The sequence below is a fragment of the Camelus dromedarius genome, chromosome 31, assembly GCF_036321535.1.
Source record: "Camelus dromedarius isolate mCamDro1 chromosome 31, mCamDro1.pat, whole genome shotgun sequence".
In the NCBI taxonomy this organism is placed as follows: Eukaryota; Metazoa; Chordata; class Mammalia; order Artiodactyla; family Camelidae; genus Camelus; species Camelus dromedarius.
The window spans coordinates 13,764,792-13,784,235 of record NC_087466.1 but is presented as its reverse complement, the minus strand read 5'-3'; positions in this window follow the sequence as shown (position 1 = coordinate 13,784,235).

Here is a 19,444-nt window from a genome sequence, read left to right as displayed (position 1 = left end):
CGTCTCGTCTGCTCGGGCTGCCTCAGCGAAATACCACAGTGCAGGGGACTTCAGCCACAGAAATGTGTTTTCTCACAGCTCTGGAGCCTGGAAGTCCAAGACCAAGGTGTCGGCAAGGTTGGTTCCTTCTGAGGCCCCCTCTCCTGGGCTTGTAGGCAGCCAACTTCTTACCATGTCTTCACATGACCTTGACTCTGGGCCCCCACATCCCTGGTGTGTGTCTCTCTTACAAGCACACTAGTTATGTTGCATTAGGGCCCTGTTCTTATAACCTAATTTAACCTTAATTAGCTCTTTAAAGGCCCTGTCTCCAAATACTGGCACATTGGAGGTTAAGGCTTCCACATATGAACTGTGTGGGCGGGCAGTGGGCAGCACAGTTCAGCCCCATAGCAAGGACTGTTGAGAATTCTAGGGCCCTGATTTTAGGGGCTTTCAGGGCAAGAGTCCCATCCCTGGCTTTCTTTCCCATGCTTGTTATCAGCCTTGAGTCCCTAGACCTGCTCTTCCTGTCCTCGTCGCTTGTCAGCCTTTGCTTCGCTGACCCATCCCCTGAGGGCTTATATCAGATATGCCAGCAGTCAGCTCAAGGCCCCCATCCCTGTCTGTACAAGTCCTCTAGGGCGGCCGTCACAAAGTGCCACAAACAATAGGGGTCGATGCTCTCACAGTTCTGAAGTCTAGAATCGAGATGTCAGCAGGGCCACCGTCCCGCTGAAACCCATGACGGAGTTCTTCCTGGCCACCTCTGAACTTCCGGTGGTTTTCTGGCCATCCTTGGCCTTTCTTGGCTTGTGGCCACCTCTGTCCAATCTCTGCCTCCATCATCACTCAGCCTTCTCCTTGGCTCTGTCTTCATATGGCCATTTGCTTATAAAGACACCAGTTCCGTGGAATTAGGTGTCCCTTCTGCTCAAGTTCAACTGTATCTTAACCAGTTACCTCTGCAGTGACCCTGTTTCCAAATAAGGTCACATTCTGAGGCACTGGAGGTTAGGACTTCAACATGTCTTTGGAAGTAGGGGGCACAATTCAACCCCTAAAATCCTGAGGAGCTTTGTCTCGTCCCTTGGCTGGTCACCTTGGTTCCTCCATGGCAGACCCCCTGAGAGGTAGATTCCCCAGCACGTCTGGGCCACGAGGGTCACTTTACTCAGACCTGCCCCCTGACCGGCACCTCCATCACTGGGGTCCAGCAGTCTCAGATTTCATCTCCCTGGGTGAGGGTGGACAGCCCACCTGTGGTGTGGAATGTGCTTCAGCCCCGTCTGAAGGGGCTCGTGGCATGATGCTTGCTTTTATTTTTATTCTCCGTCAGTGGCAAAGGAACAGATCTTGGTGAGCTGTGCGTTTGCTGTGGAGTGAGGGAGCCATGAGCAGGCCCATGTGGACACGCTCACTGGCCCCCAGCCTCACCTTAGCCCGCCATCCCAGCCCTCCCCTGCACACCCCTGTAAGGGAATAATCCTGACCTCTGAGGGGTACAAAAGGCAGCAGGTGTCAGCCTGGACCTGGAATGTGGGAACCTAGGGTCCTGAGAGTTTGTGTTCTTCCTGGATCTCCCGACGGCATGTCACGGCAGCCCCGCTCCTCTCCAGTCCCTGCTCCTGACTATTACCCTAAACCCCTGACCCTGCTCTCGGAGCCCTGACGTCCATGCCTGCTCTCTGTTAACCAGCAGGGGCAGAACATTGGTGGGAGATCTCCAGTCCCCCCGACTTCCTCGACTTATCTATGCGCCAGCACCTAGCATAGTGCCTGACACGTAGTAGGTCCTCGACAAACACTTGCAGAATGTGGGGGTGGGGGTTGCTGGGTCAGAGCGAGGCCCTGGCACAGGGGTCAGAGGTCCTTCCCTGCAGCCGGCGGGCTCTACTCGCAGGTCCAGGCAGTATGGGATTCCCTGAGTTGTGAATCCCAAGTCACTCCAAACGAATTTGCCAGATTGAATGGTCGTGACTCAGAGAGAGACCCCTTGGGGCAGGTGTCCCAGGGGACCCAGGCCCTGGGAGGCAGAGAATGACCCATCTAACAGCCTCTCATCACTATGTGCGAGGGTAGCCGAGTCCTCGTGGAGTACAGTCCTAGGAAGTAGGTACCATTATCCCCATTTCATGGGTAGAGAAACTGGGATATAGACGTAAACCAGCCTGTGAAGTGAGAGAGCCAACATTTTAAACATGATTCTTTGGACTCATTCATTCCCAGGAACCCACCCCCACCCTGGTGAGTGGTCTCTGCCCAGCTGCCCGTCGGGATGTTGCCATCCCCGCCTCTGATGTCATCTGTAGCTCAGAACCATGGGGCTGAGATGGCTCCTTTCTCCCTATTGAGGGCTGGGCTGGAGGAGATGGGCTTTGCCTGGAGCGCGCCTGATCTGGGTTGACCCAGTTTACCAAGTGGGTCTCATAGACCTTTAATTCCATGGCAGACTAGATGGACATTGCATTTTTGGAAGGGTTCTGGGACAAATACGCATTGGAAATGCTTAGGCAGAACAAGATTGAACTCAGTTCTTGATTGCAGGACTTAGCAGAGCTTTCAAGACGCTACGTGTAGTTAAATCTCTAAAAAGCTAACAGCAGGCTGCTCTTTGCAAGCTTTTCTAGGCTGGTTTCTGCATCCCCAACAAGGTCATCATCTATGAATTCAACTTGACACCTTGCACATATTCTGAGAGCAAGTGCCAGGGTACCAGCCCACAGAAAAGACCCACCGGCATTTACCAAACACCTGTTAGGAGTCCAGAAAGGTAGATTGGCCTCATCCAGCCCTACCTCCCCTGGAGGCTGGCGCTGTGGACAATGAACCTGGAGGCTGAACAAGATGCGCTGGGCAGAGAGAGTGGGGAGGCGGTAACCACTGGCCACCAGCTGCTCCTGATTTTCCATTCAGTGCTGTTAGTAAAAGCTAAGCCCGCAAAACCTGAACCTTGCCCCTACCATCCCACATTCCCTACCTAGGCCTGCTGATGGAAGACACCAGTTCCCTGCATGAGGACAGTGGTTCTATGCACAGGAATGGACACTGCCAAGGAAAATTGTGGTTAAGCATGTCTTGTAATGGAGGGGGCAAATGCAAATGTGCTGTGTGTTGGTGACTTCCTCAGCACACCATGGTTTGGAGACCAGTGTGGCAATGCTAGAGGACATCATGCCTTCAGAGGGGCCAGCTAGAACTTGATCTGATTTTTTGTCTTTGGCCAGGTCATTGCAGTGAAGATCTAGAATGATCTACATCTAGAAGATCTAGAAGGATGATCTAGTCCAAGGAGTGCAATAATGTAACATTCCTACCACCACTGCCCCCTATTGTACTCTTGGCAGACATTGCCAATCAATCACAGCACGCCTTCCCGCTGAGCACAGATGCAACCTCAGGGCATCAGAGTTGCCACTTGATGTGGACACGAGTAGCCAGCCTGATCTCATGCCTCCCCTCCTTTCACAAAAGAAAGAAACTGGGCCCAGAGAAAGGAAGGTAAACTCTCCCAAACTAGGTCCCTTAGAGGCAGAGTTAGGTTTAGAACAAAGGCCTCAGAAACTTCCAAAAGCATAGTCATTTGAAGTCTTGGCTGTAGCTGGTGGACGGTCTCTAAGGGCCCTGGAGAATTTTATTTTCAGTCCGGGAACTTGGAAAATGCAGAAAGAAAACTTCTGTCCTTAAGACCTTGCGTGTGATCCTATTTGGTAATGCGCTTGCTGGGAGGGAAATCATTTATCTTCCAGAGAACGGCTTCCCCTCAAGGCCATCCTTAGCCTCGCACCAGCTGGGGTCCGAGGCCCGGGGAACTTGAGGAAATATGGTGTATATGCGTGTGGGAGTGGGAGGGCTGTTTTTCACTTGAGGCACTTTGTAGAAGTTTCTGTGGTTCAGTCTGGGCATCTATGAAGGTAAGGAATGTTGCCTATAGAGGGGCGGAAAAGAAAACTGGCTCCAGGTGCTTTCTGGTTTCTTCCCTGTGTGGAAGGCTCAAAATCAAGTTTTCACCTGGGTAAAATTCCCTGGGGTCCTAGTGGACCACCAGCTCTACTCCTGAGCTCTTGAAATGCCTCTAATAACCAGTTTGGTGGCAGAGAGTACTTTCTGTCTGCTGCCTCTTCCTTTCCTCCTTCCCCTCATCCTTCACCACCACCACCTCCTGCCAGATAACATCTCCCCTGGACTCTGAGCTGAGGAGAAAGTTACACAATAGTAGAGATGAAAAATCGCTACCATGTATTTAGCTTAAATTAGCTCAGAAGCATGGCTCCCTCCCTCTATTGAGCGGGCAGCCATTGTTTATGCCAATGTGCTATTTGCATCATGCCTTCTTAGATTTGAAAGTCTACTGATAAAAAATAAATCTTAGGTTTTCTTTTCCACCACTTAAGAAAAAACAAAAGACAAAAAAACAAACAAAAAAACCCACCAGCTTGGCTAGCTCTTCTAGTTTAAAAATACCCTGACCTCCATCGCCCAGAGTGAGAATTTTGGAAAGACTGATGCCAGGATAGCAGGGAAAAAACCACAGCAAAGAAGCCTGTTTGGAAGTGGTGAGCAGTGGGCTGGTCAGGGTGGAAGGGGCCTTTGCATCCTCACACAGATGCTGACAGCCCAGTCAGTTTGGTGTGAGATTGTGTCTTCATCAGCCGTGTATTCGATGAATTATTTATCGAGCATCTACTACATTCTTAGAGCTCCGGGCATTCAGTGATGAGCTAACATCTCCCCATTCTGAAGCTTAGAGCCCAGAGGAGGAGATAGACAAGAAGCTGGCCAATCACAAGATATAAATTATGACGGACATAGCCCTGTGGCAGGAAAACCAGTGGGGGGACCAGTAACCTGAGATGGGGGGACAGGGGAAGGGGAGACTACTGTGGAGGGAGCACTTGGCGGAGGACTTTCTGAGAAGGTGACATTGCAGTTGCGGTCTAAAGAGATGGAGGGAGGGAGGGACGATCATTCTAGTCAGGGTCCTGTGTTAGTGGCGGGGAGGGGCATCCTGTGCCTGTAGGATGTTGAGCAGCATTCCTGGCCTCCACTCTCTAGATGCCTGTAACACCGCCCCCTTCCTGCCACCCCTGAGATGTGACGACCAAACCTGTCTCCAGGCATTGCAGATGTCCCCTGGGGGATAGAATCACCCTCCATTGGAAACCACCATTCCAAGCAGAGGAAACACAAAACACAAAGACCCCTCAGAGAAGACAGTCTTGGTGTGGCCAGGGCACAGCAGGGGGCCAGAATGGATGAGTGGGCTGGGGCTGGAGGCTGGGGAGCATCTCAAAGGTCTTCTGACGGCACCAGGAAAGCACTGGGAGCTTTTAAGGGATACAGTGTCACCATCTGATTGGTTTGAGCCAAGGTACAAGGTCTTGAGTACGCTGTCTGCCGGCCACATCACTACGACCCAAATCCAGCCTCCTGCCATCTGCAGCCTTTCATGAAAGAAAAAGGAAATCAAATGAAGGAAATGGGAAAACTCAAGGAGGGGGCTTCTTGAGTCACCATGGCAAGGAAATAGGTTTTTAAAGCAATATTTAGCATCTTCAGTGGTTGGAAGGTGGCCTAGGGGAGGAGAAAGTTGACTTGCCCATCACCACCTGCATGAACAAGACAAAGTCTGAAATCCCAGCTCCTGAGGTGGGAAGTGCCCCACAGGTCACCCACCCGATGCCTGGCTCCCCCTGCCACATCCGCCCCCGTGCCTTCCGTGTTAGCCCACTCCATCCTCTTACAGAAGCACATCTTCTTGAACTGAAATCTTAGCACTTGCATCAGACAGTCCCAGGGCTGCTCTCGGGGGCTGCTCAGAGAAGTCCCCTTTGTCTTTCCCAGGAAGGAGGGTCCCCAGATCTCCCAGGGGCTCTCCCACCCTCCTTCCACTCCCTAGTTAACTCTGGAGAAGAGAGTCAGAGGTGCTGAGTCTGGTGGGAATGAAGCAATAAAACAGACAGTATGGACAAGAGGCGGCCGTCCAACCCCATCCCATGTGGCTGACTTGGGGCTGGAGGTGGGTGTGGGCAGGTTCGGTAGGTCCCACGGCTCCACCCCTACACATGGACCCCCAGGGTCCAGTGGGCTCAGGACTGGGGAGTGGGGCAGTGGGGCATCCCAAAGGACTGGGGCTGGGAAAGTTGAGAATTGGAGATACTCAGCCAAGCACCTTCCAAGAAGGATCCTGAGTCGACCTCTCCCCATCCCAGTCCTGCCGGGGTTGGGGCAGCGGCAGCTTACGTGCATCCTGGACAGTTAATGCAATGCATTGGTCCTCCAGGACTGCAGCCATTTTCCTGTTTATTTTGTGTCTATGCTGCTACTACTGCTAAAATGGGTAAATGGGTACGTGTGAACTCGTGTAAGTTCAAGTTAACTGCTATGTAGCTACAGTGTAGACAATAGGCTACCCCCACCCCCGACCCTGGCCCACTCGCCCTCCTGGCCAGCCTCCCGTGGAGCGCCGCGCAGCCCCCCTGCATATCCTGGGCCTCCGGCTGGGCGGTGCCTGGCTGGGTCGGGCCAGGCCCGAGCACAACTGTGAGATCCCAGAAGTCTTTTCTCAGTTCCTCCCTCCTCTTTTCCATCAGTCTGCCCTCCGTGGAGGCCCCAGTGCTCCCTACCCCAGGGGATGCTGGAGATTGTTCTTTCTCTTCCTCCACGCACACATCCCAGCCTCGCTGGCGGGAATAAATCCTCTGAAATCTCCAAGCCTTGGAGCAGAAAGGCCGGAAGCTCAGACAGTGTCAGGCTTAGTGTCACCCGGCTTTTTCTGACTCCCCCTTCCAAGCTGTCATCCAGTTAGAAGTCTTTACTCCCCATGGGCTCCCACTTCCCACAGGAGTTCCATCCATGTCATGGTCCTCTAGGACCTCTGTAGTTCCTACTTTCTGGCCCATTGGTGGATCTAAAATGCCTCCAGCTGAGCAGCTGAAGGATGCTAAGAAAGTCTTCCCTGTATTTCAAAAGCTTGTGTCCCCAGTTGCATTGGCTACACCCCGAACAGAGCTCAGCATGAAGCAACCCTTATCTCTTCAGTCCCCAAGAGTTTATCTCATGTATTCATTCAGTGAAGCACAGCAAGTGCTTCCTATGCTCCTGGGGAAAAAATGAGGAAGAGAAGTTGTCCCTGCCTTCAGGAAGCCTGAGTCCAGAGGACGAGATAGAGAAGTATAGGGGTCCTGAGGCCCTGAAGGATGCCCCAGCTCTGACAAGGGCTCTCAAAGAACTCTTCTCAGAGGAGGGGACTTCTGAACCTTGTCTTGAGATTTGAGTCAAATGGGAGTGGGTGGCAGGGAACAGTGTGCCAGGTGGAAGGAACAGCCCATGTGGAGGCTCAGAGGCAAGATCATGATTTATTGAAAACCTGCCCCTAGGCACTAGCTCTGTCCTCCCCTGCTTTCCCCTAACCTGATCCTGAACTCTGGGGAACTCCATCCCTGAACAGAAGATACCCTGGCTCAGAGGTGGAAACCTCAATTTCTCCCCTCATCATACCTGGCCCAAACTATTGGCCTTTTCCTGGGGAAGAAGATTTCTCAGGTGGGTTTTGTGCTTGCTGAATCAGGCCAGTACTTAGGCTGCCTTAGACTCTCTCTGCATCTCTCTCTCTCTCTCTCGGGCCCTGTCATGGCCTGCCTCTGCACAATGTCTCTGTTTCCTGGTGCCCACATTGGGTCCTTATCCATGGATATCACTTCTACAGATGGATTGGCCATCAGCCCTTTTCTCTAAGGCATTTTTCCTCCTTGTCTTTGCTTCTGCTTCACTGTCCCCCTACCTCCTCTTGCGACGTGTGTCTCTGATCTCTCTGAGGTCCATACATCTTCCTTCGGCCGTCTCACTATGGCCTCTTTCCTAGAGAGTTTATGTCACCCTATTTTTAAGCCACTGGAGCACTGAGGTCAAGGACATGCATGAACATGGAAATTTATTGATGGAAAGACCCTGCTGTAAGGATCTCCAACTAAACATGACAGGTGTAATGGGCGAAAGATTGATTTGTTACAGAGTGGCTGAAGAAGACCTAGGGGTCTTAGTGGGCCACAGGCCAAGTCTGCAATGCAGCCTAAAGTGTGAGAGAAAACATATGAACCCTCTTGGTGGGATAGTGTGTGCTGTTGCCCCTTTAAATACATGTCAGGGCTTGGAAACATAGCATCTTTGCTGACTACAGGACTCCCCGTGTGTGTGTGTGTGTGTGTGTGTGTGTGTGTGTGTGTGTGTGTGTGTGTGTGTGTCTGCTGTAAATTGGCAGGGCTCGTTCACCTGCTTCATTGTGACTCTACATGTATTTCTCAAGCCACACTGTCTTGTGAATAATGACCTCAACATCAATTTCTCAGCGCCAGCAGTTCCTCCAAAGCATTCCTTGGATTTTCTTAGCTTCATGAAGCCCACTAGTACTTCGTCTGTCCCTAACCCTCAAGGTAATTGGAGGGGGTTAATGAAATAATGAATGTCAATAGTGTCACACAATTTTTGGCACACTGTAGGTGCTCAGTAAATGTGGTTTCTCTTCTCAGTGACCCAACTGAAACCCCCAGGAATTCCACCTTGAAGATGTTCCTGAAAAAATGGAGGACTAGAATAGAGAGGTAGTGGGTGTTACCCATCTTCTTAGATGCTGGTGCCCTGATGGACATGGGGAGGGATGCCCAAATCTCATAAGGACACCCCCCCCAGCTGCTGTGGGGATCAGCATCCACAGAGCAGAGGCTCAACCTTAAGGATCTGGGAGCCTCTGGCAAGACCTGTCCCCTACAAGGGCGCCAAGACAGAGGCCAAGGGCATTCACTGGGGCCAGGTGAGTCTGGTCACGCCAGGTGAGTCTGGTCGCACCAGGTGAGTGCCGTCGCCCACAGCTGGGTCAGGCTGAGAACATCTCACTTGAGCGGTCAAGTCCCACCCCAAGCCTCTCATTTCTGTGTCCCTGAGCTTTGATTTTGCCCTGGGGTCCACTCCACACACTTACCGCATGATTTATTCGGTTGATTACTCTCAAAGTTATTGACCTTAGGAAAATTCTCAGTTGTAAAAAAAAAAAAAAAAGGCTTTCTTGGTGTAAATTATGCTGTTACTTTTTTCTATACACAAAGTATATATACCTATAAATATTATACATATATATATTATATATATATATATAAAGACTAATTCTTGTACAGACCGACATGGACCAATGGCCCATATTGTTTTCTCCATGTTTGTACTGACTGTCACAGAATGAGTTCATGTAGGAAGTTGGTTTCATGTTTTCCTGTTGGGGCCACTTCTTTCCTTTCCTTTCTATCTCTGTCTGTCTTGGTCTCTGTCTGTCTGTCTCTCTCATTGCCAATGTCTCATTGCTGGGAAAGAACAGTCGATCCAGATGCCATCCAAGAGAGGAAGGCCAGATGGATGGAGGGTCCACTGTGTATATTTGTACAGAATCATTTATAAAGTTTTCTACACTTCTCAAAAAAGTATTTCTAACTTGGGCTGTTGGACAGGTTGTGAGCCTCTGAGCCGGCAAGCCTATTGTTTCTTGTGTTTAGTGCAATGTTTAGTGAGAATCCAATGTCTGAATTATTTATGCCAATAAAGAATTTGAGAACTACTGCATCACACTGCCGCCAACACAGGTCTGAATTCTGTTGTTGTCTGTTGTAGAGAAGGAATTTTGAGAGGTGACATCAGCCAGTGTATCAGTCAGCTGTCGCCACAAGAATGCCATGTAACAAATATCCCCCAAACTCCATGGGTGACAACAACTAGGACTTATGTTTCTGGGTCTGTAGATCTAAGCTGGCTTAATTCAAGGTCTTCTTTAAGCTTCAGGTCAAGTTCATGTCTGCTCCACACATCTCCCTGTTTCAGGACCCAAGCTGAAGAAGCTCCCTGGGGCATGCTCTGCCTATGGCAGATCAGCAGAACAGAAGCACCAAGCCAAACTGCAGGAACACATTCAAGGCATCTTCTCAAGCCACATCCACTAACATTCCAGGAGCCCAAGCATGTCACATGACCCAGCATTTCAGTGGAAGGGGCTGTAAACTCCACCCAGGGTGGGAGGGGGAGGGAAGTGAATGTTTGCCGAACAGTAATGCAAACTATCATAACCCAGAAAGTACTAAGCATTGTCTTTTTAATCCCCATAAGCGCTGAATTCCCTTTGACAGGTGAGGAAGGATGCGGAGGGATGACATAACTGGCCTGACCCAAGGTGAGAACCAAACGCTCACACTGTCCCAGGTACACACGTGGCAGGACGGGCTCCTCTGAACCAAGGATTACTAAAGCCGACTTTACAAAGTGCTTTTATGAAACAAGACCATTTCTCATCCAGAAAACCAGCCAGTGAGGCAGGGACTATTCAACTCATTCAAAGCAGAAGGCACGAGAGCCGGAGAAACAAGCTACAGGGTGACTCTGACTCGAATTCCCAGCTGCCTCCCTGGAGACCGCGCTGCAGAAGAAGAGCTGGCCTCGTCTGTCCCCGTAAGTTCTTCCCAGCGCGTACTTCAGGATCAAGAGCGCAATGGTGGACCTCGAGTCAGATTCTAGCTCTACCACATGCAAGCTGTGTGGCCTTGGGCTGGTCGCTTAGCTTCTCTGAGCCTCCATGTCCCTATCTGTAAAACAGGCATAGTTATTGTACCTCTAGCCCCTACTTCCCAGTATTGTGGGGCTTCTGTGGCCTAACATAAGTCCTTGGAGCAGTGCCAGCCTCTAGTAAATGCTCTACAGAATTAGTTAGTTAATTGCTAGCGTTAGTTTTGTTACTTATCCGGCCGTGGTGTGGGGCCAGCCCTAGTGACTAAAAAGAAAGCTCCACCCTGAGTTTCTGCACCCCAGAAGTCCCCGTCTCTGCTGGGAACTGACCAAGGTCCCAGCCCACCCCCACTGTCTCACTCAGAAAGCACACCTGGTAGCTAACACTCTAAACTTGCCAACCTACCTTCACAGCGTGATTTCTTCCCTCTCATCACAATCAAATGGGATGGGTGGTATGAATTGCCCCACTTTACAGGTGGGGAAACTGAGGTTCCAAGAAGTGAAAGTCTCCTACAGCATCTGAATTTCAGTCCTGGCTCTGTTCCTTAGACTAGCCACGTGCCCTGGCTGGGCGGTCACGTCCATTCTCAGAGCTCAGTTTCTTTAACTATAAAATTGGGCTAATAATGGCTCACACTCCAGAGATTTGTGAGCAGGATTACAAGCAGGTAAAATACTTAACCCACTTCCTGGCATAAACAACCAATTAACATTAGATATTTTAAGCCCATATCTGACATTTAGCCCTGGGATAGTGTTGACATGGGAGAAAGTGTGAGACAGACCAGAAACTTCCATCCCCACCTCTCCGATTTCAAGCAGAAGAGAACAGGACACAGTCTTCCCTGGGGCCTGGAACTAATTGATTGTCTCGGTTCTGGCTTGTGGTCCTCTGTGGCCACAGGGCCACCATCAATCAGGCACAGCAGGTGTTGAGCTGAGCGAGGGAGACCTTGCAAGTCATCGGAACTGAACAGCTCATTAACCTCCGTGCACAGGCTGCAGGGAAAGTGCCTGGGAGCAAGAAACAAGCACAGGAGAAGTCACCCTGCTGCCCCAGTGGCAGGGACAAGGCCTCTCAAATCCTTCTGGCCTCTGGGATCCTCCTCAGCTTTGCCCAAATTGAGACCCTCTAGAGCCCATCCTCATCTCCCATCTCCCATCAGCCTATTCCCAGGCACAAAGCTAAGAAGGTGACATTTGCCATCTCGCTTAACCCTCATCATGGTCCAATGAAGCAAATACTCCTTTGTCTCCATTATACAGAGGAAGCAACTGAGGCTCAGAGAGGTTAAGTGACTTGCTCAAAGTTACCCAGTGATAAGTGTAGAGCCAGGATTCACACCCAGACCATTTGAATCTGGGGCCCATGCTCTGAACTGCAGTGCTGGCCAGCCTCCAGGGAAGACAGATTGCAAGGAATTCAGGCGATTGCAACAAATCAATGGTCCTCAACCAGGGGTAATATTGCCTTCAGAGGACATTTGGCAGTTTCCCACTGAAGGATGCTATTGGCTTCTAATGGCTAGAGGCTCAACACCCCAGACTGCACAGGACAGTCCCCGCTACAACGAATAATTGTCGGTCCAAATGTCAATGGTGCCAAGGTTAAGAAACCGTGCTATGGAAATTGCTAAGTACAGGGCAGCAAGGGGAGCCCCAGCCAGGTTTACAGGGAGGAGCATTGAGAAAACTTTCCTAGAAGAAGAAAGACCAAACTAGGAAAGCGATTCATCTCCTTTGATGTTACAGATGTGGCAAGAGAAGTTATGTGAGTTGCTGAAGGATGGACTCAAGTAATAGCCACCACAAGTCTTCTCTGTGGCAGGCAGCATGCCAGGGGTGCCACCAGTTCATGCAGTTAACATTCATTCATGCATCGCCTTCTCAATCACGGCCCTCGGAGGTAGGAGCTATTACTTCCATTTTGTAGTTGGGGAAACGGAGGCTCAGAGAGGTGACTTGTGCTCAAGGTTACACAGCTAGAAAGGGGCTCAGCTGACGTTGGAACCCAGGTCTCCTATCATTTGCATGGCCACACTCTCAGACCGACACACCAAAGGCTCTCGTCTCAGGGAGTCTGGTGCCCCCAGCAGTTCTGCCTCAGCCCGGAGCATCTTGTATACATTAGCAGGTGGGTCACCCCGGGTATGAGTTTCAGTCCTGCCCATCAACTCCAGAGCAGCTCCACGCATGACTTTGGGGAAGTCATTTCAGCTCTTAGAACCTCCACTTGCTCATCTGTGAAGTGGAGATCATAGGAGTATTTCTTTCCTGACACTGTTGTGAGTACTCAATGATGTGATGTAAAATACTTACAGTGTTTAGCACAGAGTAAGCCCTCCATGCATGTTTCGGTTTGGTTGGGTCTTGTTGAGGGCTTCAAATACCAGATAAGGTTTGGGGACTCGGCCTGACAGGTGGTGGGAGTTTGGGGGTCACCGGTCAGTTGATGTGAAGTGGTCAGACGTGTGGATCCCACAGAGCACTGAGGTGTTTCCCTCCCTCCTGAAATGAGTCCTGGGGTAAAGCTGCCCTCTGGGCCTGTCCTTCATCTTCCAAGAGGCTCCCAGAGGCCCAGGCAGGACAGTGTTGGGGGGAAGTGGGTGTGGCCTGGGCAGGTGGCTCGAGCTCCAGGTAGGGGTGGGGCTGGCAAAGGAGGGACTCTGACCCCTGGCTCAGACTATCTTCTCATAGGCCTCTGGGTTCCCCACCCCCAAGCCCCTACCTTACCTTCCAGGAGCTGACCTCTGTGTGCTCACATGTACACGCACACATTCACACCCACGTGCACGCTTTCAGAACGCCCAAATTCCCACTGCTCACTCACCCTCCTCCTCACACATCCCCTTCCGTCTGGTTGGGGCTGGGGACCTGCAGGCCAAGTAAGGCCTCTCCAAGTAAAACATCTACATTTGTGTTTCTAAAACATGCCTGAAGCTTTGTCTGAATAATCCAGAATTATAGCTCCTGGGGCTGGGCTGCCGGTTCTGGGGTTGCAGGCAGGCAGCCTGGAACTCACCTTGATCTAGCTTTACCTGATGGCATAAATGTATGTCCCTGCCCTTCCAAGGGCTCAACATTAACACAGCATTTGACAATTGGGTCATTGTTTTCCCTGCACCGCTTATACCCAGGAAAACTCTCCTGGGGGTGTACATACATGTGAAATGCCATCTCGGCCGGTAACAAGGTGAACAAGGGTAAACACATTCTGAGGCACTGAGAACAGTGGTTTTAGCCAGTGCCCAGAGTTTTCCTGAAATATGTCCATGACAGGCTAGTGAGTGTGCACTGGGTGAAACTAAATTAGGTGTTGCTCCTTTGCTGTAGGACTTGACAGTGCCTTTAAGCTCATGTACCTCATAAACTCTCCCAGAGGAGGCTAGAGTATGTAGGTTTCCCAAACTACTTGGCCCCAGAAGTCTTTGTTCACTGTATCTTAGAAGATTCACATTCCATGGGATGCTTTGAGAAATGTTGCTCTCAGCCATAGGAAAAATACAAAGTATATTCTTGGACCTTTTACAGACCATGTAGACCAAGAGTCTGTGTTTCCTGGACCATTAAATGAAAACGGAAAAAATAATTTAGGGAAACTGATATACTATCTCAGCTTTTTATTTTGTTTTGTCAAAAAAACAAAGCAAAATCAAAACAAGATCTCGCCAATGTACTATCACCATTGTTTTATAAAAGAAAGACTAGAAATTAGGGCAGCTGTAATTTGGGAAATAAAAATTAAAATAGCCTTATATTTTTCTCATTTCTCCAGACCCAGTAAACACTCTGACATGGACCAGCATGAGTCTGTGTACAAGTGTTTGGGGGCCACCTGCTTGGTGTTGAAAGTCCCCAGCTCTGGAGTGTGATGCTGGGGCTCTGAACCCCGGCTCCTCCACTCACTGACCTTGGGCCCCGCAGAGCTGCCAGTATGTGTGCCCCTCCCCCTCCTCTGTGTGCTTTTGCTTCTAACAGCAGCACCTGTGGTCTTAGAAGGACCATCCTCCAGCTGCCGGAGCCCTTCTTGCATCTCCCCCACCCACCCCCGCCCAGCGCGGCTGTGAACCATGACTGGCTGGCGCAGAATTACCAACCCAGGCAGCGCTTGCCTTGAAAGAGGACGACCCCCGAGGTGTACCTGGCACTCCAGAGCACCCCGGCAGGATCAGGCTCCTTGCCTGCCTTCTCCCCCGACCCCGACCCTTACCCACCTCTACCGGGAACACGCCCTTAATAAATGGCTTGCAGATGGCTCCTTAGGGTCTGCTTCTGGGAGAACCTTATGTCACTCTCTGAGCCTCAGTTTCCTCAGGCGTCATACAGGGATGATACTGGCAGCCCCCTGCTGAGAATGGTGAGCCTAGCTCATACTTCAGGAAGGGCGGACGCTTGGCATTGCTCTTAGGTTGTTATTGGAACCTGTGTGTTTGGGGATTGTAGCAGCTCTCTCCAGCCCACCAACCCAAGAGGTCAGTCTCATATAAGAGAGACCGGCTTTGAGTCACAGTGCACCTGTGATCTCCCTGCCTGGACACCATAGACCCAGCACCTAACTCCCTGGCCCCCTTTCCCTGCCAGGACGTACCCCCGCAACAGGGGCTCAAGTTTGACGCTCCGGCTTGAAATCCCCCCAGCACTGGGCTCCTTCCCCTCTGCCTGTTCATCCAGAAAGAACGGAGCTTCAACACCTCCAACCAAGCCTCTGAGGATTTCAATTTATTTGATTGTTTCCTCTTTTTTAATACCTGACTCCATTCCAGCAGCCTGACTACAGGGCTCAGCTTGGGGGGAAAGGGTGGGGAGCAGGATTGTCATTTTCTGGTCCAGCACCATCTTGAGTCTTTGCTCTACGTGACATTTTCCAATCCCAATGACATTTTTTAAAAAAGGAAAATTAGATCCCACTCAAAGGATGATGGCTAGAAGTTCTTCAAGTAAAAGGAACTTGCTAATACCACCTTGACGAGGAGGCGGATGTGAAACACAGCTGAGTAACGTCCCCTGGACACTGAACTGGGGGCAGACATGGATTGACCAGCATCACTCACTGAGGCCAGGCTTGCAATTGCTTTATTACATATTAAATTAACCCCTTAAGGCTGATTTAGTTTTTCACTTGCAACATACTTGAAATGTTGTGTAGCTCCATTGCCAGTTTCTGTATCTTGAAGTAAAATTTTGGATCAAAGGACTTAATGTTACTTTTCATTACAGCAAGAGGTTGGCAACCTACAGCCCCCATACCCCATCTGACCTGGGATTTTTGCACAGCACTAGAGATAAGATGATTCTTGTTTTTTTAAAGGGTCGAAAAACAGCAGAAGATTCTGTGACATATGAAAATTATATGGAATTCAAATTTAGTGTCCATAAATAACGTTTTATGGGAACATTGACATTAGCAACACCCATGATACGGTCTGTGAAGCCAAAACACTATCCTTTACAGAAGTAGCTGGCTCCTGCATTAAATTGTCAGCACTCTCTAGGGAAGGAGGAGACAGGTCTGTTCAGGATGGGGCAGTGAGAAGACATCAGCCCACACTGGATCAGGTGAGGAAGAAAGTTCTTTCCCAAATGTAAGGGTCCTCCTATTCTGGCTGGCCCCCTCCCCGCTCCAGGTGACTGTCCATATCCCAGCAGTCCTTTCTGCTCCATGACTGTGTCATTAGACTCCACCCACCCATAGCTGATTGGTTTAGGGCTAGACATCTGACCCAGACTGGGCCAATCAGATGTCCTTTCCTGGGAATTTAGAATTCTGAACTGGGGCTTGTGGGGAGGGATTGGGTAGTATTAGGAGCTACGTCTGTGACTCAGAGAAGGTTCAAGAGTTTCTGCTGCTGACATCTCCAGAGCAAACTTGGTTTCTTCATTTCCTTGTATTCCTTGGATTCTCCAGATGCTTTGCATTCTAATCGGTTCTTCCCATTTCCTCCTCTTTTCCCTCAAATTTAGAATTGTTTTTGTCGCTTGCAAACCAAACAAACCTGAAGTCCTGGTCTCTAGCCCAGGCCTCTGCTCATTATTCATGTGATACAATGTCAGGTCTTAATGTCATTTCTTCTTGCAAAGGGGTAACACAAAGCATCCAGAGCCAAAAGGATGAAGACAGTGACCCTCTAAGTAAGTTAGAAAGACCTGAGCAGAGAAAAGATGACAGGTCTTATTTTTAAACATAAAAACATTATACAAACCAAAGTCCATTTCATTAACAGTGTCCTTACACTAATATTTTATAAGTTGTTAAACCTATTGGTGGCCCCATTTTTTCATCATCACCAAATGGTGATATGACATAACCTTGTGAAATTAATGTCAATGTTAGTACAAAAAAAATTGATGCAAAATGACTGAGAAACTCCGGAAACATAAGGAGTTGCACAAGGGAATGGTACCCTACAGTGGAAAAAAGAGCAAGGGCTTCACAGTCAGCCAGACTTGCAGTCGAATCCCAGCTCTGTTGCTGTGTGACCTTTGGGCAGGTGCTTAACCTGTCTGAGCCTCAGTTTCACCATTCATATAATAGAGGCAATACGAGTCTCTATGCCTTAGAGGATTAAATGATGTAATACATGTTAAAACATTTAGCACCATGTCAGGTACACAGTAAGCCCTCAGTAGCTCATAGCTACCATTGCTAATTTTATGATAGATCACCCAGAGAAAGGTCAATGCTGTGTCAAGGTAAGAGGCAGCCTCCATCCCCATTTCCCACAGCTGAAACAATCCTGTGGCCTCCACCTTCCCCCGCCCCCACCTCAAGTCTGCGCTGCCTGGTTCTATCCATCCTTCCCTTTCTTTTTCACCTTCCCATCAAAGGTTAACTTCCAAGATGCAGGGCTTTTGCTGGAATGAGCTTGCAGCCTCCCAGCACATCTTTTCTGAGAGTGGAGGTTTTCAGTGCCCTCTGCATCCCAGGAAACTGTAGCGGGGTATCGGCATTTCAAAGAGCCCCACCCACTCCCCTTAGATGCTTCTTTCCCTGGCTTTGGGGCCGTTTCCTCATACCCACTATCAGTACCCCGAATACTCTAGAGGGACCTCCCCAAGCTATCTTTATAGACCCTCCAGCCTGATGAACTAGGCACCAGGCGGTGAAGGCGTGCTCTGGGCCAGGGGTTTTATACTTAATCCCCCAATACCGCTCGGAAGCTACGCTGTCTGATACAGTAGTCACTAGCCATGAGTGGTTATTTAAATTTAAAATTAGTTAGAAGGGATAGACGGGATTTCAAAATTGTAGAATAGATAAACAAGATTATACTGTATAGCACAGGGAAATATACACAAGATCTTATGGTAGCTCACAGAGAAAAAATGTGACAATGAATATATATATGTTCATGTATAACTGAAAAATTGTGCTCTACACTGGAATTTGACACAACATTATAAAATGATTATAAATCAATAAAAAAATTATTCTCAAAAAAAATTTTTAATTAGTTAAAATTAAATAAAATTTGAAAATCAATTGCTCCCTCATACCAGCCACATTGCACAGGCTTGCTAGCACCATGTGGGTAACGGGTTACCACCTCAGCACCCTCGTGGCCATGATGGCAGAACATGCTACCGAGCAGTGCTGCAGCAGATGAAACCCATCACCCCCACTTTCCAGATAAGGAAGCTAAGGCTTGGGAGTCATGCCGCTGTGTGGTCAAGCCAGGATTGACACTGGGCCTCTGATTCCAAACCACCAGACCGCACCACGGCTCCTACAAGTGCCCTGCACTGGGCTGGGCTCCAAGGACAGAAAGACAGATGAACTTGGAGGCCAGAGAGATGAGTCATGAAAAACTGACAGGACCACGTGGCAACCCGGAATCTGTGGGCTCAGGGACACCTCTCCTGTTGAGCTGAGAATATCCTACCTCCTGTCTTCATTCCCTCAATCAACAAAACTTTCCGGAATGGCATTGCCCAAAACAGAAGCCACAGGCTATGTGTGGTTATTAAGCCCTTGAAATGCAATGAGTCTGAGTTGAAATGTATGTGTAAAATACACACTGGATTTCTAAGATGTTTAAAAAAAGAAACAGAAAGAATGTAAACTATCTCCTTAATAATTTTTGATGATTATATACTGACATGATCATTTTCAACTAGATTGAGTTAAAAATCCATTACCATAATTAATTTCACCTGTTTCTTTTCACCTTTTTAATGTGGCTTCTGGAAAACTTAACGATTAGGTCTGCGGTTTGCAGTGTCTTTCTCCAGGCTATTGCTGCTCGAAAGGCCTACTGGGTGCCAGTCCCTGTAGAACCAGAAGAGAATTTGGCTCCAGGCTGACAGCAGATGCCTGTGGGAGCCCAGACGAGGGACATGCTGCTCTGAACTTCGTCTCTGCAGCCGGTACCCAGGCTCTGAGTATCCACCAGCCCTGACTTCACACAAGGATGCTGGGAAGCTGCATATCCAGGGCTGGGGACATAGATCTGGGTTTGTAAGCAAGTGATTTTCTATACTAATATATAACAGTAATCTTTTCTATTTCCTCAGTCATAAAATTGAAATAATAATTATTCTTGCCTCCTGGTGTTATTTTAGAGATGAAGTAAATTGGGGGATGCAAAGTGCGTGTCCCATACTTAATGTATGACTGTGGTTAGCAACTAGGGGTGGTGTGTTCCCCTAGGACATCTGGAAACATTTGGGGTGTCACATGAAGCAGGAGGAGGTTGCAATTGGCATTTAATGGGCTGAGACCAGAGATGTTGCTAACCATCCTACAGTGTATAGGACAGCCCCAAACCCCGAACCCCAAAGAATTATCCACTAGCGTTGAGGCTGAGAAACCCTGGTAGATGGCAATGGCTGTTGTTATGAAGAGAAACACCTGTGAAAATTACCTAGTTAAAAATACAATTGCAAGATGGTAGACTCCATGAAGGCAGAGATTTTTTTTTATCAGTCT